The sequence below is a fragment of the Saccoglossus kowalevskii genome, chromosome 5 (genome assembly GCF_978046115.1).
Source record: "Saccoglossus kowalevskii chromosome 5, keSacKowa6.1, whole genome shotgun sequence".
NCBI classification, from domain to species: Eukaryota; Metazoa; Hemichordata; class Enteropneusta; family Harrimaniidae; genus Saccoglossus; species Saccoglossus kowalevskii.
Window position 1 is genome coordinate 10882887 of NC_140645.1, and position 18241 is coordinate 10901127.

Genomic DNA, 18241 nt, shown 5'->3' on the forward strand with positions numbered 1-18241 from the left:
GAGTCACAGTGATATAGTAACAATAAAAATGACTAATGTCAGGAAAACATAGCAGGTCACATTTTACCACAATAATTTTAGGTACTGTTTTATTTGTCTTCACATTAAATAATGCTGGTACAAAACAACTGGAGACTAGAACATTATATTACCTACAATTCAATGCTATATTGAAATGGAAAATTCAAAAAGCTATTTCGTCTATGAATTAGAAAACAGGTATGCAATACAGTAATTTTTGAGAAACACTGTTTGCCAAATGTGATACACATTATTATTCTATATTTTAGTTACTGACTATCAAATATGATTTATATATTGTTATAAATGGGCAGTGACACGGCAAAAACTGCTGTACACATATCTCATGAATATGTAAATATAAACAGAATATATGATAATATTAGAGTCGATGCTCCTAGTGCGATTATCAGACTATAGAAAACAAATGTGTTTGGTATCGTTTGGTATTGGTGTTTGAATCGGTACAAGCATAGTAGCTTCCGATGTGAAACTCAAACATCTGTCATAGAGGAATATATGTTGACACTCACAATGTGAGCCACAATAAAACACAATGTCGATGGTATACTTGTCACCTTGGTTGCGTTTTACAGTTAGAACAACATCGATAAACATTGCAATAGCCAATCTAAAATGATTTGACACTCATGGTTGTGTGCAACCATGACATATTGGTATCTTAAGAGTGTCATTGAGAGTCAGTGGGACCACATCGAAAATACACTCATAGTCACAAGGATGATCACTGTCAGGGTCAAATTGCAATTGCCACTGTGAGAAAGAAAATGAGATTCAATATGGAAACTAGACTTAGCAACATGTTGAAAGGTACAGTGTGTGCCTCAATGCGATACACTTTGAGGTTCACTGCGACAATTTTTTTATTCCTTAGGAAGTGCTGGTGAAGAAACATTTATTAGAAAATCAACCAGACGTTTTTTGGCTGTACCTGGTTGGAATGAAGTAGTTATGGAGGCACATGACACAGCTCGCAATTATTTCTATTCTTGGTGTGACTCTTGTAAACCTAGATATGGTTTTGTGTACCAGATGATGCGCAAATCGAGGTCACAATTCAAACTTGCGTTGCGCTACTGCAGAAATAATAAGATCAATTCGAGTCTGATAATCTGGCTCGTTGATGAACGAAGATCGGCGGATATTTTGGAAAAAGGCGACAATGGCATATAACGCGCCATACCATGTACTATTGACGGTTGCTCCGGTGAATATAATATTGCGAACATGTGGGCAAACGATTTTAAATTCTGTTAATGATGATATTATAAAGTTAAAGTGCAGCAATATGTTTCAGTTAATACGTTAGATGTTCCAATTGTGTCCGTAAAAGAAGTCGCTACGGTTGTGCAGTGTCTCGAGCTGGAGAAATCATGTGGAGCAGACGGTCTATGTGCTGAGCACCTTAAACTCGCTAGCCCAGCGATCTCATTGCATCTGTCAATGTGTCTGTGTGCAATGCTTATACACGGAACTGTTCCAAGAAGGTTGATTGATGTTGAACTGCTCCCAATAGCTAAGAATAAATGTGGAAATATAGACCAGCAAAGATAATTATCGACCCATTGCCATAACTACAGTGTTATCCGAAGTCTTTGAACACATTCTTCTAAACAGATGTCAGAATTATCTTGATGTTTCAGACAATCAATTCGGTTTTAAAAAGAAACACTCGATTGACTTGTTTATTTTTACTCTGAAAAAAATTATTAAGCATTACAATTCCCGTGGAAGTCATGTATTTGTTTGCTTTCTCGATGCATCTAAGGCATTTGACAGGGTCAATCATTGGACCTTGCTTAATAAGCTCATAGAACCGGTGCCGGGTTACATTATTCGGTTTCTTCTCAACTTGTATGAAAATCAAATGTACTGCGTAAGATGGGGAAGTTCTATTACCCGCTCATTCAGTGTATCCAATGGAGTTAGACAAGGTGGTGTTTTGTCACCTTCCCTTCCGTGTATATAGATGACCTAAATGTGAAGTAAACTTCCATGTGGCTCTCTTGTTGGCAACAAAGTGATTAATAATATCAGTTATGCGGATGACATGTGTCTAATAGCGCCATCTATAAAAGGAATACGAAAACTGCTGAAAATTTGTGAATTATTTGCTACTGATCATGATATGCTCTATAACGTGTTGAAAACGGCGTGTATGTACTTTCCATCCAAGCTTAAACTGAACATTCTACCTCAGGTTGGACTGATGGGCCAGAACTTAGAATTTGTCTCGCAGATTACGTATCTGGGTCATAGGGTCACGTGCGACATGAAGGATAATGCAGACATTGACCACCAACGTCGCTTGTTTTGTGTGAGAGCAAACCTACTTCTTAGAAAATTCGTTAAGTGCAGCTATGATGTTAAATGCATTTTGTTCAAAACGTATTGTTATAATATGTATTGTTCACAGTTGTGGTGTTTGTTTAACGAAGCGACCCTTAATTCTTTGAAGGTTTCTTATAACAACCTATTCCGTAGACTTTTTGACTATCCATATGACCACAGTGCCCGATCCATGTTTGTTGCTAACCGTGTCAAATCATTTTATGAAACTTACAGCAATATTGTATACAAATTTAGAGAGCGTGCTGACTCGTCCAACAACAGTATATTGACTAGTTTATGGTACAGTGACTTGAGATGGAAGTCAGCCTTGTTGCAGCGTTGGAATGAAATGCTGTACTGAGATGTTATGTGCAATTACGTAATAGCAAGCGAACTATCGTTTCCTGTTTATATTTAATACTCATTCTAGTATATATTTACTATTATTATTTTTGTGTGGATATGGACTTATTTGTCTGAAATAAATAGTAAATAAAGAGAAGAAAACATTTCCCAGTAATCATGTTATTAGAACTAAATTCTGAGAGGAAAGACATGTTTAGGAAAATGCTAAATGAAGGTGTTTATATATTGGTATCATGAATATGTTGATTTACTTAATCGTGGAAAGTACTAACGCAAGTACCATCCATAACCTAATATAATATTTTCATATTCAGTCTTTAAGCTAGATTGAAAAAGTTGTCAGTAATTCCCTCCAAAACAAAACATACTATATTTGTCATTGGCTGTCACTAATCACAGGTGTACAACATTATAATTTTGTCTAGTTAACAATGACAAATATTTGAAGTTTTATTCTGATTTGGCTAATGTCAGCTTAATCACTGAATACTTGATAGCAACTGTCTGATATTAATATCACTAACACATTATCGGTATTGTTTGAGTGGTTTGAGAAAGATTTTTTTTGGATTTGTAAACAGTTGGGAAACACCTGATTCAGTGGAATACTTCTGCTGTAGATGCTAAAAAATTGAAAACAATATTTTCATTACCAGCTTCTGTCTTTTTTGGGTGCAATTAAACATTCTCAAAAAACTGTTGTGAAGTTAGGAAAGAAACTACTAGAACTTAAAAGTGTTGATTATCTCCTTAGTGAAATAGTCAGTCAAGAACCTTTGGAGGAGTACTTCACTGAACAGAGAGGATGTATTAGTAGAAATGATAACCCTACTTCAGCAGTTTTTTCAAGAAATGTGTTGTCATTGCATGTTACTAAGACAAGTACAATACAGGCTAATAATGTAAATATAGGAGAAGGAGCTCCTTCCAATGCACAAATACCACGACAAAAAAGAAAAATGAAGAATAGGCATAAGGTTAATATTTCTTACAGACTGGTCTAGTGGATGTATCTTATCCAGTTAATAAGATCAATATATGTAATACTACTACATTGAACTGTAAAATGTATAATAATATTTGTATTGTTTTAATATTTTATATTTGTAATTATTATTATTGGACCAGCCAATTGGCAATGTTGCTTGTAGCCTGCCAGCTTATTGCTATTGAGAGGTGCACCCAGAAAACCCACACTGGACAGGGGATTCTTTCACTGCTAGAATGGGTTAGACAAGAGAATATTACTGGAAATGAAATACACAGACATCAAAATATCAAGTTAAAGATCCTGGCTTTGATACCTTTCGAAATAATTACAAGAAATAAAGCACAGAAAAATACAATGAATGAATTCACTAAAGCAGGGGATTGCCTAGGAAGTGTGCATTGGTGATAACTTACATTTCCAAGACGCATAAATGGATGACAGTCAATGGCCTCTGCAACTAAATGACGAAGAAATACATGAGTCTTCCTTGTAGTCCTTGCAGAGGAACGTGGGTATTCTGGAGGGCACCGATGATGGCAGGAGATCGTAGAGAAGTTCATACAAGTCTCAGAGAATGATGATTGAAGCCTGTTTCACTTGTCTCACAATATCGCAACAGCAACACACATGGTATTCAATTGAAAGGTGGACCCCAATTGTTCACAGTCTACCCTATTTATATGCATAAATGGCCCTCATGCAGGTACACCACCTGGGTTTCCACAGAAACCAATCAGAACGTAGGCAAGATCATAAACATCCTTTGTAATGTAAATCAGAAGTACACCTGACAGATTCCATTTGTCCTTCCAGAGTTGATATCAAGTATGACCTGTCATTCACCTTTATGACAGTCACCACACGGCAATGCACACCGTTTCTTCCCATGATTCCATGAATTTATTAGTATGTCCTTTAAGTGAAGTGTAATATGAGATAATATTACTTTTAGAACAGTTTGTTAGAAAAGGTTGCAAATTGGCCATTACATAAACTGAGACTAAAAAGATTATGCTGAGAGGAGCACTAAGTTCAGTCACCACACATTTGGATAAAATAGTTGCTGGTGTGTTGTCGGGACTATATACTGTTGATGTTATGGTATGGTAAATACATGGAAATCTTCATCTTGAGTAAAGGAATTTAACAGACTATAGTTAGGGACATGCTGAAACTCACAGTTTCTACCACAAAGATAAACAGTAAAGATCTACATATGGGCCAATATAACTGACAAATTAAGGTTACGTGAGAGTCACTCTATAGACAATTTAAGGAACATATAATGAGCCACACTGAGGTCTACATCATGAGACCTATCTATTTCCCTTTCATGAAATAGCATGGCATGCGTGGTTGATATTTGTGTTTTACAGTTAGTGCATCGTAGAGAAACATTGTAAGAGTCACTAAGAAATGATGTGACTAGTAATAGTATCCGTGTGCCACCATGACATACACTTGGGTGGTCTTTGTAAAGACACCAAAGAGAGTCATTGAGAGTTAGTGGAACCAAAACGAGCTATACTCAGAGTCACAAGAATGGCCACTGTCAGGGTCGCATTGCAATTGCCACTGTGAGAGACAATATGATTCAATATGGAAACTAGACTTAGCAACGCGTGTCTCAATGCGATGCAATTTGAGGTTTACTGCGAAAAACACATTGACTGTCACATTGTGAAACAGAAAGAATGAGATACATTATGAGAGTAACTAGGTGTATTAAGAGCTTGGTTACTGCAAGTGTCGCGACGAAGGAATTGTGTTGTCTACAGAGAGAGCCATTATGTGAAAGACAGTAATATACACTATAAAGAACTGGGGAATAATGTGAGCAAGTGTTGCAGACAATTTAAGGGATACCAAAATGACCACTGTTATAAGCATGTTAATGACCACAATGTCAGCCACAGTCTACGCTGTGAACATAGTGTGTTGGATTGGAGACAAAAAATGATTCTCACTGAGAGCCACATCTGTTACCTATTGTTTCCCTATTATGGTTACAGAGAGGCATACATCGAGAGTCATAGTGTGAATCATAGTAAAAGACATTTTTACACGGTGAAGGCCACAGTGGTGAGGGTCATAGCGCCTGAACAGAATATGAAGATGTAATTTCCGTCGTACAGTGTGTTTTTACGTTTTTACATGTATCCAATTTAAAAATGCCTGGTATATATACCACTGCAGTTATTGAAATGAAAAATTCACAGTGCTATTTTGTTTATAAATTAGAAAACAATACGCAATATAAAATTGTTCCCCAGTAATATTCCAGAAACAATATTTAGCAAATGTAATAAAGAATCATATTCATATCATTCATTTCATGTTTTATTAACTATCAAATAAATGGTTGGTAATATGCAGTTAATAACTGGCAATAACGAGCACACAGACTACCAACACCATATGTGCTTTAAAGTGAATTTACAATTACACGCCGATGGGCTACGATGGCCAGTTCTGTTCCATCAGACTTGTCACGGGTAGAAAACTGTTGAATATATATACACAGTTTGCTTTATAATTCTAATACTACTTTTTGGCTAGTTGCTTGGTACTAACAGTTTGCTAAACCTTCGATATCGGACAGTTTACTTTTTAAATCTACTAGGAAAACACTCTCTTTGTTCCAAACTGTACCTGTTCAGTAGTTTTCTTCTTCTCAGCAATGTTTGTTTAATACAAAAATGCTTTCATTATTTCCCGTTTTCTAGTTTGTTACTGTCACAAGGTCTGTATTATATACATTTAGTGTGGTCAGTTAAGGATAAGACCCACTAAATGACAGCGAGGTAGAATATGACAGCTGAGATAGGTAGATTTTTTCTTATTTACAGACTCATACGACAGGTGTAAGCTGGTGGCCGTGTTTGAAATAATACATTACTACGGGGACATTAATGTCGCGGTTATTTCAACTTCCCTGGTTCAGAAACATCTTTAACTTACAGTCAAGACTCGTGACCTGAACGTGATGGAAATCACGTCATAGTGACATTGGAACCCTGTTTCAGGGATCGTCGGAAATAACTGTAAAGTTACCGAGGCGGCAGTCTGAACCGGAGAAATGCTAAATGCATTCTAATCTACACAGCAATCCTTTTGAATTGACTTCCAGTCATTTACTGCGAATGTGTGGAACGTAATTGAGTGATGTCAATTATCCCTTTGCATCGAATTGTTCCGCCGTCGAATTCCAGTGTATTGTTATGTTAATCCCAGGTGTACGACGACTATATAATGTGTGAATGCCACGTCATCGGGATTGCTTCTTCAGACATCACGGGTCCCAGATCCTGAAAGTTGTGGTGACGCACATGGCTGTTTGAACATTTCCTGAAGACTAACCTGCGCTGGGTTTCTGCGAGCGAATGGTCTCAACGTGTAACATCGTTCCATCGCCAATTCTGCTATCCTGGTAGTGATTACACTCCGTTCTTCGTACAACGAGCGCCGACTTCCATCACGGACATAACTGCAAGCCGTACGGACATAACTGTGAGTCGCATGCACCCACACCAACACTTTCCATTAGTCTAGGGCACTAGCTGTCAAAGTGTATTTTTATTGTATTTTTGTGGAACGCATTTTGTATGTTTTATGATTATTCTATTTTACGTGCACGAACCCATTAAATAAGACAACTATTGAAACGGGAATGCCGTATTTTGTTTAAAGTTGTGTAGCAACACCATTACGTCTATTTATTATTAATTTATCATTTATTCTATTATAAGTTACTCGCTCGTGTTTGTGAGCTCTGGGGCATTATTCCAGCACATGCGCTAGTGCTCATAATCCCGAGCGAGCTGTATATATTTATTTTCCTTGTTTGGGGAGGGGTCAATGTTATTTGTAATGCATTTGTTTTCCGTGATTAATTAAATTCCTTTACTTGTTACTGATTAGTTTGTATTCTCTAGTATGCTGTGTTGGTATGTTCGTATACCCAAACATATTGCTGAACTGGTCACAACCACTGTATACATTTAGAGAAAAGAACCCCGCAACACGAGTGATATTTGGAACCCAACATTTAGGCATTTATATATTTTATCCAAACATTTAAATCAACCTCGTGACAGTTAGATTACTTAGAAAAAAAATGTAGGAATTATCCGTAAGCGAGTGAAATTGTTTTAGCATGGACATAGTAAATAGTACAATCTCACAACATAATGTAAACGACGTAAGTGGACAAATTATGTGACCTTTAAAATCTGTTTAAAACTAAAATCGTATCAATATACAGTCTACATGAAAACAGAGACAAGCACGAGTTTTTTCGCAGTATGAAAAAAAATGTCACTGTGACTCCAATCGGTGCACATAGTAAGGACATCTTACCTAATCAAGTCGTTCCCCCACATACTATACATACCTGAGTGGCCTATCAAAAATGACACGATTCTAGTCCTGGGTCTTTCCACTTGATACAAAACTCTCTTTTTAAAGGTAAGGAGCACGTATCACTCGGAAGCACGTTCATCTTGTACCTTCTTTCTGAAACTGCCTGATTGACCAGTAAATATGACATATCCTGTTTTTGTCTTAAATGTTATGTAATTGTGAGGTGCCAGTCTACTTGATGCTACGTTTCGGGTGGCAACATTTTAGTTGTTATACTGTATATAATTTTTCTCAGGTCACTTGCTAATATTTATAGAACAGATATTTTCCAGTTGTGTAACTTTTGTCATTAGCACGGTGTGTTGGAGGACATTCACATTAACATTAACATTCACATATATATTATAATATAAATTTCGATTTTTATTCTAAACATTTTGGATTTCTACATTCCCATAATGTATCCTTGGATGGAAAAAATGTATAATAATAATAGTAATTTCAGGTACTTTTTTATTTGTGTTCACATTAAATAATGCTGGTACAAAACCACTGGAGCCTAGAATCTGTATTACCCACAATTCAATGCAATATTAGAATGGAAAATTCACAAAGCTATTTTGTCTATAAATTAGAAAACAGTAATGAAATATGAGATTGTTTTCTATTAATTGTTGAGAAAATTTTTTTGCCAAATGTAATAAAGATTATTATTCTATACTTAGTTTATAACCCTTAATTATGATTTACAGTTATTGAAATGAAAAATTTACAATGAAATTTTGTTTATAAATTAGATAACAATACACTATACGAAATTGTTCCTCAGTAATTTTTGATAAACAATATTTGCCAAATTGAATAAAGGGTATTTTCATATTTTACTAAATATTAAATATGATTGACATGGTATTATAAATGGTTAGTGACACGGCAAAGCTGTTATGTCACGAAAATGCACATCTCATGAATATGTAGATTTAAACAGGCTATATTGTTACATTTGTATCAGTACACTCAGTGCGGTTATCATACTACACAACAGAATTTGTCAAGCTATTGTGAAGTAAGTAGACATTTGTTTCAGTTATTTTTGTCATTATGTTTTGCTTAATTACATTTGCCCCACGTTTGGTGATCTGCAGCTAATAACTGGCAATACAGAAACATTCAACCAGTTATAGAATAGGAAAGAGCACACACTTTACCAACACAATATGCGCTTTAAAGGTGTCTTACAATTACACGCCGCTGGACGACAGATAGTCAGGTGTGTTCCATTAGACTCGGCACAGGTAAACAAACTGTTAAATGTACGCTACACAGTTTGCTTTCTAATTGTGATACTACTTTTGGCTATTTTCTATGGTACTAACAGTTTGCTAAACCTTAGATATCGGACGTCCTTCCTGAATCCACTAAGAAAACACTACATTTACGAACAGTACCTGTTTAGTAGATTTCTTGTTCTCAACAATGTCCATTTACTACGAATGGACTTTCATTATTCTGCGTGTCTTGGCTTTTTACAAAACTGGCTTACTTTAAAAAATATTATCGTTGAAAACTGTAGGAATTATCAGTAAACAGGGGAGTGTTTTAGCATGGGCAGAGTGAACAATGTAAGTTGACAAATTATGTGATCGTTAAAATATGTTTATAACTAGAATCATATCAATATACCGTCTACACTGAGACAATCATCAGTTTACTCGTAGATTGTGTTTGGTACAATACGCCACGAATTTGACAAGTTTAACTTTTGATGATGAAATTCCTGAAAAATAATAGATTACCATATCATGTTTCGGGAATTCTACAGCCACAATGTAATTTAAACTGAATAAGTTGTTTACTGGACCAAAGTTGATGATTTGTGCATCTGGATTGATATAACGACTGTACTATACTACATTTTTATGTATCAGTCACCAATTAAATCAATGTTATCATGAAGGCAACAAATCATATCCCAGTAGATAAAATCTCTACAGAAAAAACAATAGAGATATTCCTTAAGGTTGAAACAACGCTATTGTCAAATTATTTGTGTATTACTCTCGTTGATGTCATTTGAAAAGAGCCATGGTTTTAATTCTGATGATTAAGTAAGTACTGAGAGTCTGTGTCTGAGATAAATACATTTTATTAACAAATTGTCATAATATATCTCAATGTTGTCATGAATCATTGTGAGGATCCGGCCAGACGCATCATTTGTCATAGTATGAGACATGGGTTACATTATGGGCACAGTGTAATACACTTTTAAAGTCAATATGAAGGCAATTTGTCAGTGAGAAATATAATAAATGCCATCCTGAGAAACACAATGAATGTCACAACTTGTGCAACAATAGATAAAACACTGAGGATTCATAGTGAATGCCACAATAAGTCATGTTAAAGGCCGAAGTGAAGAAGATGATAATAGTCCTTCGTATTATGAACAACCCGGAAATACAGAGAATTCGATAACGCAAGTCACTAGACAAACACACAGAACCGAGTGAGATCCGAACGTTTTCGATAAGCTTCGGAAATAAGAGACGTCCCATAAAGTTTGCAGGGGAACAGGTAAACCATAGTTATTAAATAGTATCATTTGTGATGGGACAGTGGGAGTTACTATTAAGACTACTGCTAGGGAGACATAGACGGTCGCATTATGTCACAGTGAGCGACACTGTGACGAACACTATGAAGGCCTGGTTGAGGGATAATCAGAGATGATGGATAACTGATGAGCAAAGTAACATGTTGCTCACCAAATGAGATTATTACTGCACTCCCTGCAATAGTAACTAGTCCATATTTCACCCCTGGTGGCAATGTCTGCGCATGATTTAATTACCTTCTTTTTGAGACACTAAAACGTGATACACATTCGTTGTTATACTATTTATTACTTTTGAATCTCACAGTCCCAAGCACTTTTTAAAGTGAGAGACATGCAACCAGTACTAAAATAAAGACATTGCAGAAGAACCTAGTACAACTGGTAACAATAAATCCTAGCTATGTTTATCGCACCCCCTCAGATTACAATACTCTACAAATATTTTGTAAGATATAAAACAGATATATGCTAACTGCGATGCAATAGATCCTGGCTAGATTTCATTGAATACTCTCAGATTACTTGACAATATTTCACAACTATTTTGTATGATATAAAATTGGTATATGCTAAATAGAGAGCAATACACCCTAGCTAGTTTTTAGCACAGCTCCTGATATTATAATACAATATTCTACAAATAAATAAATGTATATATGTTACCCGGGCTGCAATATACCCTAGTTAGTTTATAGTACATGTCCTCAGATACTTGACAATAGTCTATATTAATGTTTTCTTGTAATTTATTCGTTGATATCTATATGATTGGGATATAATACATAATTGAAATTGCGTATTTTACCAAGTATTGAATCGAATTTAAGCTCCGTCAAGCTTATACACATGGTCAAACTCACAAAATAAACAAGCTCCGTGGTTTTACTATTTCCCAGTAATCCGAATTACAGCGAGGTGTATTTTTTTGGTCATTTTATCATGTTGATGTGGTGCAATAGCCTCTACACTAATTACCCCCCACTAACTAAATACACCGGCATGTAACGTTCAGCTAATTGATTAAAAAGAAATCAGTGATAAATCATGCCGAATGTTGGTAAGCAAACAAAAACATCACTATTCTGTGAGTAATTCCGATAAGCAGAACATTTCGATATAGTGTTCCAAAATGATTTAAAAACAAGTAAATATACTCATTTAGCAAAAAGAATTTGTTTCAAAATTATTTAGAAAATTGTAATTTCCATTGAGCGATATATGTCATTGCTAGTCACGTTACCAATTACTTTTTGGAAATATCCTATGGATCAGAATAGCAGAAAAAACAACAACAATACATGGACAGGTGCGAATAGAGGACAGGGCTCTAGAATTTCAAATTTGTTATTGTGTAGTGCCCACACTCTCAGTGATTACTCAAGTTTTACGTTATGTACGTACTGACTGCCATTGTAAAATTCAGTACCTCAATCATAGTGGCATTGAAAGTGACCTTCAATATATATGTTTGTTATAATGAAACTGAAAACATCTCTCACAGTGGTATTCAAGCTGAACCACAGGATTTTTGTTATAGTGGCTTAAACAGTTAACTTGAAAACAATTTTCACCCTATATTTGTCCATCTATGTAGTCATCTCAATAACCTATGAATGTCTCGCAATGTGGCGCCCGAATAAATCTTTTATATAGCTCAATTGAAACCCTCCAGAGGGTTCTCAATTTGTCCAACACAATGATTCCCATATAGACTTTCGAAATCCTACTTTCAAAGTGAGAGCCACTGTGACAACCATCATGTGGGTCACTTTCTGTACTACTGCTCTACTGCTAATGTGTTCAGTTGCACAGTGACAACGGTATAGCAATTAGTTAGGGTATCTTTGTATACCATTGTGAGAGATACAGTGGCTGTCACTGGAAATCTGAGCACATCACTTACAATGGTATACAAAGTGATCCACAAGATGTGCATTATAGTGGATATCACTGCGAAACTGATCACATCTCTCTCAATGGTATACATGCGATGTGACCCATGAAAAAATGATCACTGTTACGAGAAGGTCAGCTGAGTGTCTCTCGCCAATGCGTCCTTTCTCAACGGATGAAATAAATCTAGTGCGCAATTATGACTTGCAACTAATTTATTCCAACCCTAATTACGATTGATTTCATTCAGCAAATTGCTTTACATAATTCATACAGTAAATACAGCATACAATAAATTACATTACAGTAAATATTCATGAAGAGCAAACCTGACATAAACACGGACACACTGAATTAAGAAAGCATTCACGTGTAACATGTCAACAAGAATGAATAAATATGCTGTAAATAGCCAATCAATTATACACAATTATATGATGTAGTGTTCACTGCATATGTTATGGCATCATAATATATAGGCACTTGTATCGAGCAGCATGGAAAGTCTCAGAACATATAAAAACACATCAAATTTCAAGAAATAGTATTCTCATGGTAGTTATAGACATATATTGTAAGCTACAGAATTGTATTAGTTGCTGGGGCAGTCAGAATGGATTACGAGTGCTCGATGGCAGTAATGCCGACAACTTTTACAGAGCTTCACACTCAACTCAAGGTTAAACTTCAATTTATTACATTTGCATATGTTTTATAATAAAATGCACACTATTTTGTGGCGATTAAACATAGTCTCAATAACAAACATAAATAACAACAATAAATAAATCTACATTTTGGCCATAACAGTGGGCATGTTGAGTTATTGAATGAAAGAAACATCGAGAAACATACATTATGAATTAGATCTAAAAGTAGTAAGATACAACTGATTTGAATTGCTTTTAATCTTAATACACCAAAAAATAGATCTATAATAATCTAATGGGAAAATAAAAATAGTTTCGGTCGCAATGAAGGTGTTAAATTATGCACAACTAAGACTAGATTGTACGATACATAAGTCAAGCACAGATGAAGTGGCGGTAACATGAACGAATTGCAAATGACAACACATTAAGAAGCATTGTTAGTTATATTACATTCAAAGTATGAGGAAATTTGTGCTTTATCGTTTCAAATTTTGCTTCAAGGTAATTTTTGAAACGATACCACACCTGTTCCAAATTCAGGAGGACAGCTTCCTAGGTCTGCGTGTGAATAATAATAGCCGTTTAAGCAAGGGGGCTTTGTTAAATAATATTGAATCGTCAGTGTAAAAAGATGTTAAATTAACATCTAACATATCATTGATATACAGGATAATAATAATTATTCTTGAGAAACACAACGGTAACAGCTTTCCACGAGAACTGATGACCGCCGATGACGAGTAGGAGTAGAACCATAATTTAAGTTGACCGCATATACCGTAAAACTGTGATATGTGATTTGTGTGGCTGACAGAATCAAAAGCGTTGCTGTAATCTACGTTTATGTAGTCATTTGAGTTGTAACGTAGTCAATGCAATTATTAAGATCAGTTGCAGTAAATCTGTCCTATTAAAAAAACACGTAGTGAATTACTGATTATGCCCTATTAAGGTAGAGATGCAGGTTCGTGGGCACTTGGGAGTGACTTTTTTTTTGATTTTTATTATCCAAACAGACTTGACTGTTAAAATTTTGTAGAATTGTGAATAGTGGAACATACTCAAAAAACGATTTTAAAATATAGATAACAGGTGCAAACATTCTCTCTTTTGAATGCTAAGCAAGATTTAGCAAGGCTGTACATAAGTAATAAAAAATAAACATGGTGAAAAAAAGAAATGACGGGATCTCCATATTATGCACTATATTTAACTGTTAACAAAACGATAATACATTTAAATTTGAAACTGTTACAGCCATTTAATTATGAGCATTAGCAAACTTCTTACTGAGTGAATTGTTATGCAAATTAGCAATTATCTCAGCTTCTTTTTAGTGCACATCCCAGAACTAGCTCCTAGACGCTTTGACCTGATGCAGTTTACCTGACAGGTATTTTAATTAGCTAATTAGGAAACCAAGATGACCTCCCTTGTCCACAAAACTATATATTTTCGGAAAGCTTATTGTATGAATTTTGTTAATATTTTATTTTTATGGACACTGTAGTTTGAAATATGCACAAAAATGTGCTTTTTTGGTCAAAAGTGATTTAAAAAAAATTAGCTTCTAAACCATGCTTCTGTTTCCTGTAAAAATTGGTTTATGGGTACATCTGTTTACTATGAAGAAAGTGCCGTCTTGAAAACTGTCTACCAGTTGTCAATCTTGCAGGGCGGCAGCTCAAATTTCACTACTTCAAGTTTATGCATAAATTAACACCCTGACTAGTTGTCTGTACGATTGTTGTAACACTGTTCAACCAAAAACAATTCCCCGACGGCGTTTTGAAGATAAACACATTGTCAATCATTTGTGAAATTTTCAAAACAAAAGGTCAAAGCGTCTAGGAGCTATTTTTTTTAAAGTTCTGGGATGTGCACTAAAAAGAAGCTGAGATAATTGCTAATTTGCATAACAATTCACTCAGTAAGAAGTTTGCTAATGCTCATGATTAAAATGGCTGTAACAGTTCCAAATTTAAATGTATTATCGTTTTGTTAGAAGTTAAATATAGTGCATAATATGGAGATCCCGTCATTTCTTTTTTTCATCATGTTTCTTTTTTATTATTTATGTACAGCCTTGCTAAATCTTGCTAAGCATTCAAAAAAGAGAATGTTTGCACCTGTTATCTATATTTTAAAATCGTTTTTTTGAGTATGTTCCACTATTCACAATTGTACAAAATTTTAACAGTCTATAGCCAAGACTGTTTGAATAATAAAAAGCAAAAAATAAAAAAATTCACTCCCAAGTGCCCTACAACCTGCATCTCTACCTTAACATTGTTTATATGAACATAGTGTGATAAACTAATGTATATTTATTTTTAAATCCTCACACTGTGTTCTCACTGTCTCAAGGGAATAAAGTGGGTCCCTTAAGGTGATAATTGATATACACAGAAATTGGCATTATCATTCATCTGCTTGTGACATGATACTTTTGAAATTGTACCCACAATGCACCTGCTAAATGTATGCTTGGCCTGAAACATCATATATCAGGCCTCGTGATTGTTTACAATATTCTAACCATAACAATCATAAATTCGCCTGATTAAAAAAATTAATTACAGAAACATTGTATTTTATATTCCACTATACGTAAATCGCCCTGACTCGTCTTTTGTTATTCGTGATTGAAATGATAGATGTATTATAATAAATATGTCACCCCGTCTTGACATGTCCAATAACGTACCTTTAAATAATTTTATTATATTTTAACATATTCTGTGTTTGTTTTCTCTTTAAGAACTGGTTCTAGTCATGACAAAAACTGTGATACTGCTGTTGATTTGTCTTGTTGCCTTAAATATGGCTATTTGTAGTGAAGTCCGGGCCATGTCCCCATCAGAGTTGCTGTCTGAAACTCAATCCAATGTGGAACAAGAAGATGAGATTAACGGTGACACTGGCACAGAAAAGAGGTGCTGTGCCGGGAAATAGCGAAATCAGAGGATAAAATAAATAAATATTAAAAATCTGTAATGTTTTCTGTCAATTTTTAAATCATGAATTCGATTGAGATCAATGTCGAAAGCGACAGCCCCTAGAATTTTGTAATACACACAAACTACTTCACATGATAATTGTTATCAATTGTGACTATTTGTTAATCAAAAACTATAGTGAGACTATACTGAAGTCGCGAGTGGCGAGTACTAACGTAACATTGAATTAAGGACATTTAAAAAAATCATGGAAATAGAATCATTAATCACAGTTTCCATTTTGAACTCTTGGTGGGGGGATGGGGAGTTGTCTCGACGGAAGTTACTTATACCTTGAATTTAAATTGATGCATAGTCTCACTCTGTACAACCTGCGAAGTGATGCTGATTGAATGGTACCATTTTTGATACTTATGTTAAGACTTTCCGTTTAGCATTTATTCTCATGGCAACTAATAGGTTATTGAATTCAACCACGTGTACTATCGAAGGTGGCTGCTCCACTCGCACTGATTGCGTATCATATTGAAGACCCATAGAGTCTCAACCCACAACGATCACCTGTGAATGGTAATTCTGTGTTGCGAGAGATTTATCATCAAATAATTCAGTGCAAGAGGATTGTTTTTTTTTGTGCGGCATTTCTGGAACAGTTTGCCTCATTTTGTCCTTTGCAGTTTATTATTTTCTGGAATAGAGATTTTAAAATTTCCATAGGGCACACACGATGATCCTCATGTTTGTTCAAATGAGGAAAAAACGCCTTCGCCGTCCAGCCATGCTCGTTGTGATTTTTCAACACCTGGAACACCGGACAATGAAGAAACTGAAGAGAAAGAATTCCGCCGTTTTATGAAAGAAACTTTGACTAGAATAGAGAAAAACAAAGACAAAATAACTGTGAACCTAATTCAGTTAACAAAGCGAGTACAAGAATTAGAGGATGATAAACATGATTTTCAAACCTCATTGGAGTATTCGGAAACTATATCACGTGAGCTACATGAAGAGAAATCAGTGTTGAAGAATAGAATTGAGGTTTTGGAATCAAGGTATGAAACTATGAAACAACAATTACATGTTATTAGTGAAGACCAGTTAATGGGAGAAAGATACTCCCGAAGTTATAATATCAGAATAGTCGGAATCGAAGAGAAAGAGAAAGAAAATGCACATGAGGTGGCTGTCAAGTTTCTGGGAGACAAGTTTGGTATTGCGGCGGATGAAGTTGAAAATGCACATCGTACGGGCAAAATTTGGTCGCAAAAACCCAGGCACATTGTAGTGAAGCTTCACAAACGACCGACAAAGATAAACATTATGAAAACGCAGAAACAGATACTTCAAGACTTATATTACTACCGATTTGCCACGAGCTGATGTGTTAGAAAAGAAAAGGCTAAATCACGTTATGAGACAAGCGTGGGAAAGTGGTAAAACTGTGGTGTTTAGAAACGGAAAACTGTACATTAACAAACAGTTATTCAAAGGATGACCATTGTGAAAAAGTTACAAAATATTATTGAATGTTGGCATGAGAAATTTGTTTTCTTTGGCGGAAAAAAACGGTGAAAGTGAGATTCAGCGGAAATAATTCTTTCCTAGCAAGTGCTTCTAGTTTTTCATTTATTTTTTTCCCGCCCCGCATATATAGAAATTTAAAAGAAAATTGGCTGTCACGAAAGTAATTAATGTCCTTTGTAATGTTAATCTGAGTACAAAAACTGTCAATAGCTAAACCAACAGGTGTGGCAATCTTGGTATGACACTGTGAATTCGTAATTACAGTGCCAGGTCGGTCACTGATTGGTAATACAAAATTAGACATAACCACGACATTTGGTAATCCGTATTTGTACAGGTGAGATTTGAAATGTTTGATGCTACTAAGTGGTCATTTAGATGCTAATATAGATTTAGATGTGATTGGCTACCATAATGAATCATGTCTGCCAGGTTTTCACACATTTACTGGTTAGCAAAGTTAGATTGATACAGTACAGAGTTACGTGGACAGCAAACA

General features: G+C 35.2%; 1 long non-coding RNA gene across 1 annotated transcript; it reads left to right on the top strand.

The window, feature by feature from the left end:
• The first annotated feature begins 9069 nt into the window (after positions 1-9069).
• On the top strand, positions 9070-16250 carry LOC144341736 (uncharacterized). The gene is made up of 2 exons (XR_013418629.1): positions 9070-9158; positions 16020-16250. It is a non-coding gene; the product is annotated as an uncharacterized LOC144341736 (long non-coding RNA).
• The last annotated feature ends 1991 nt before the right edge of the window (positions 16251-18241 follow it).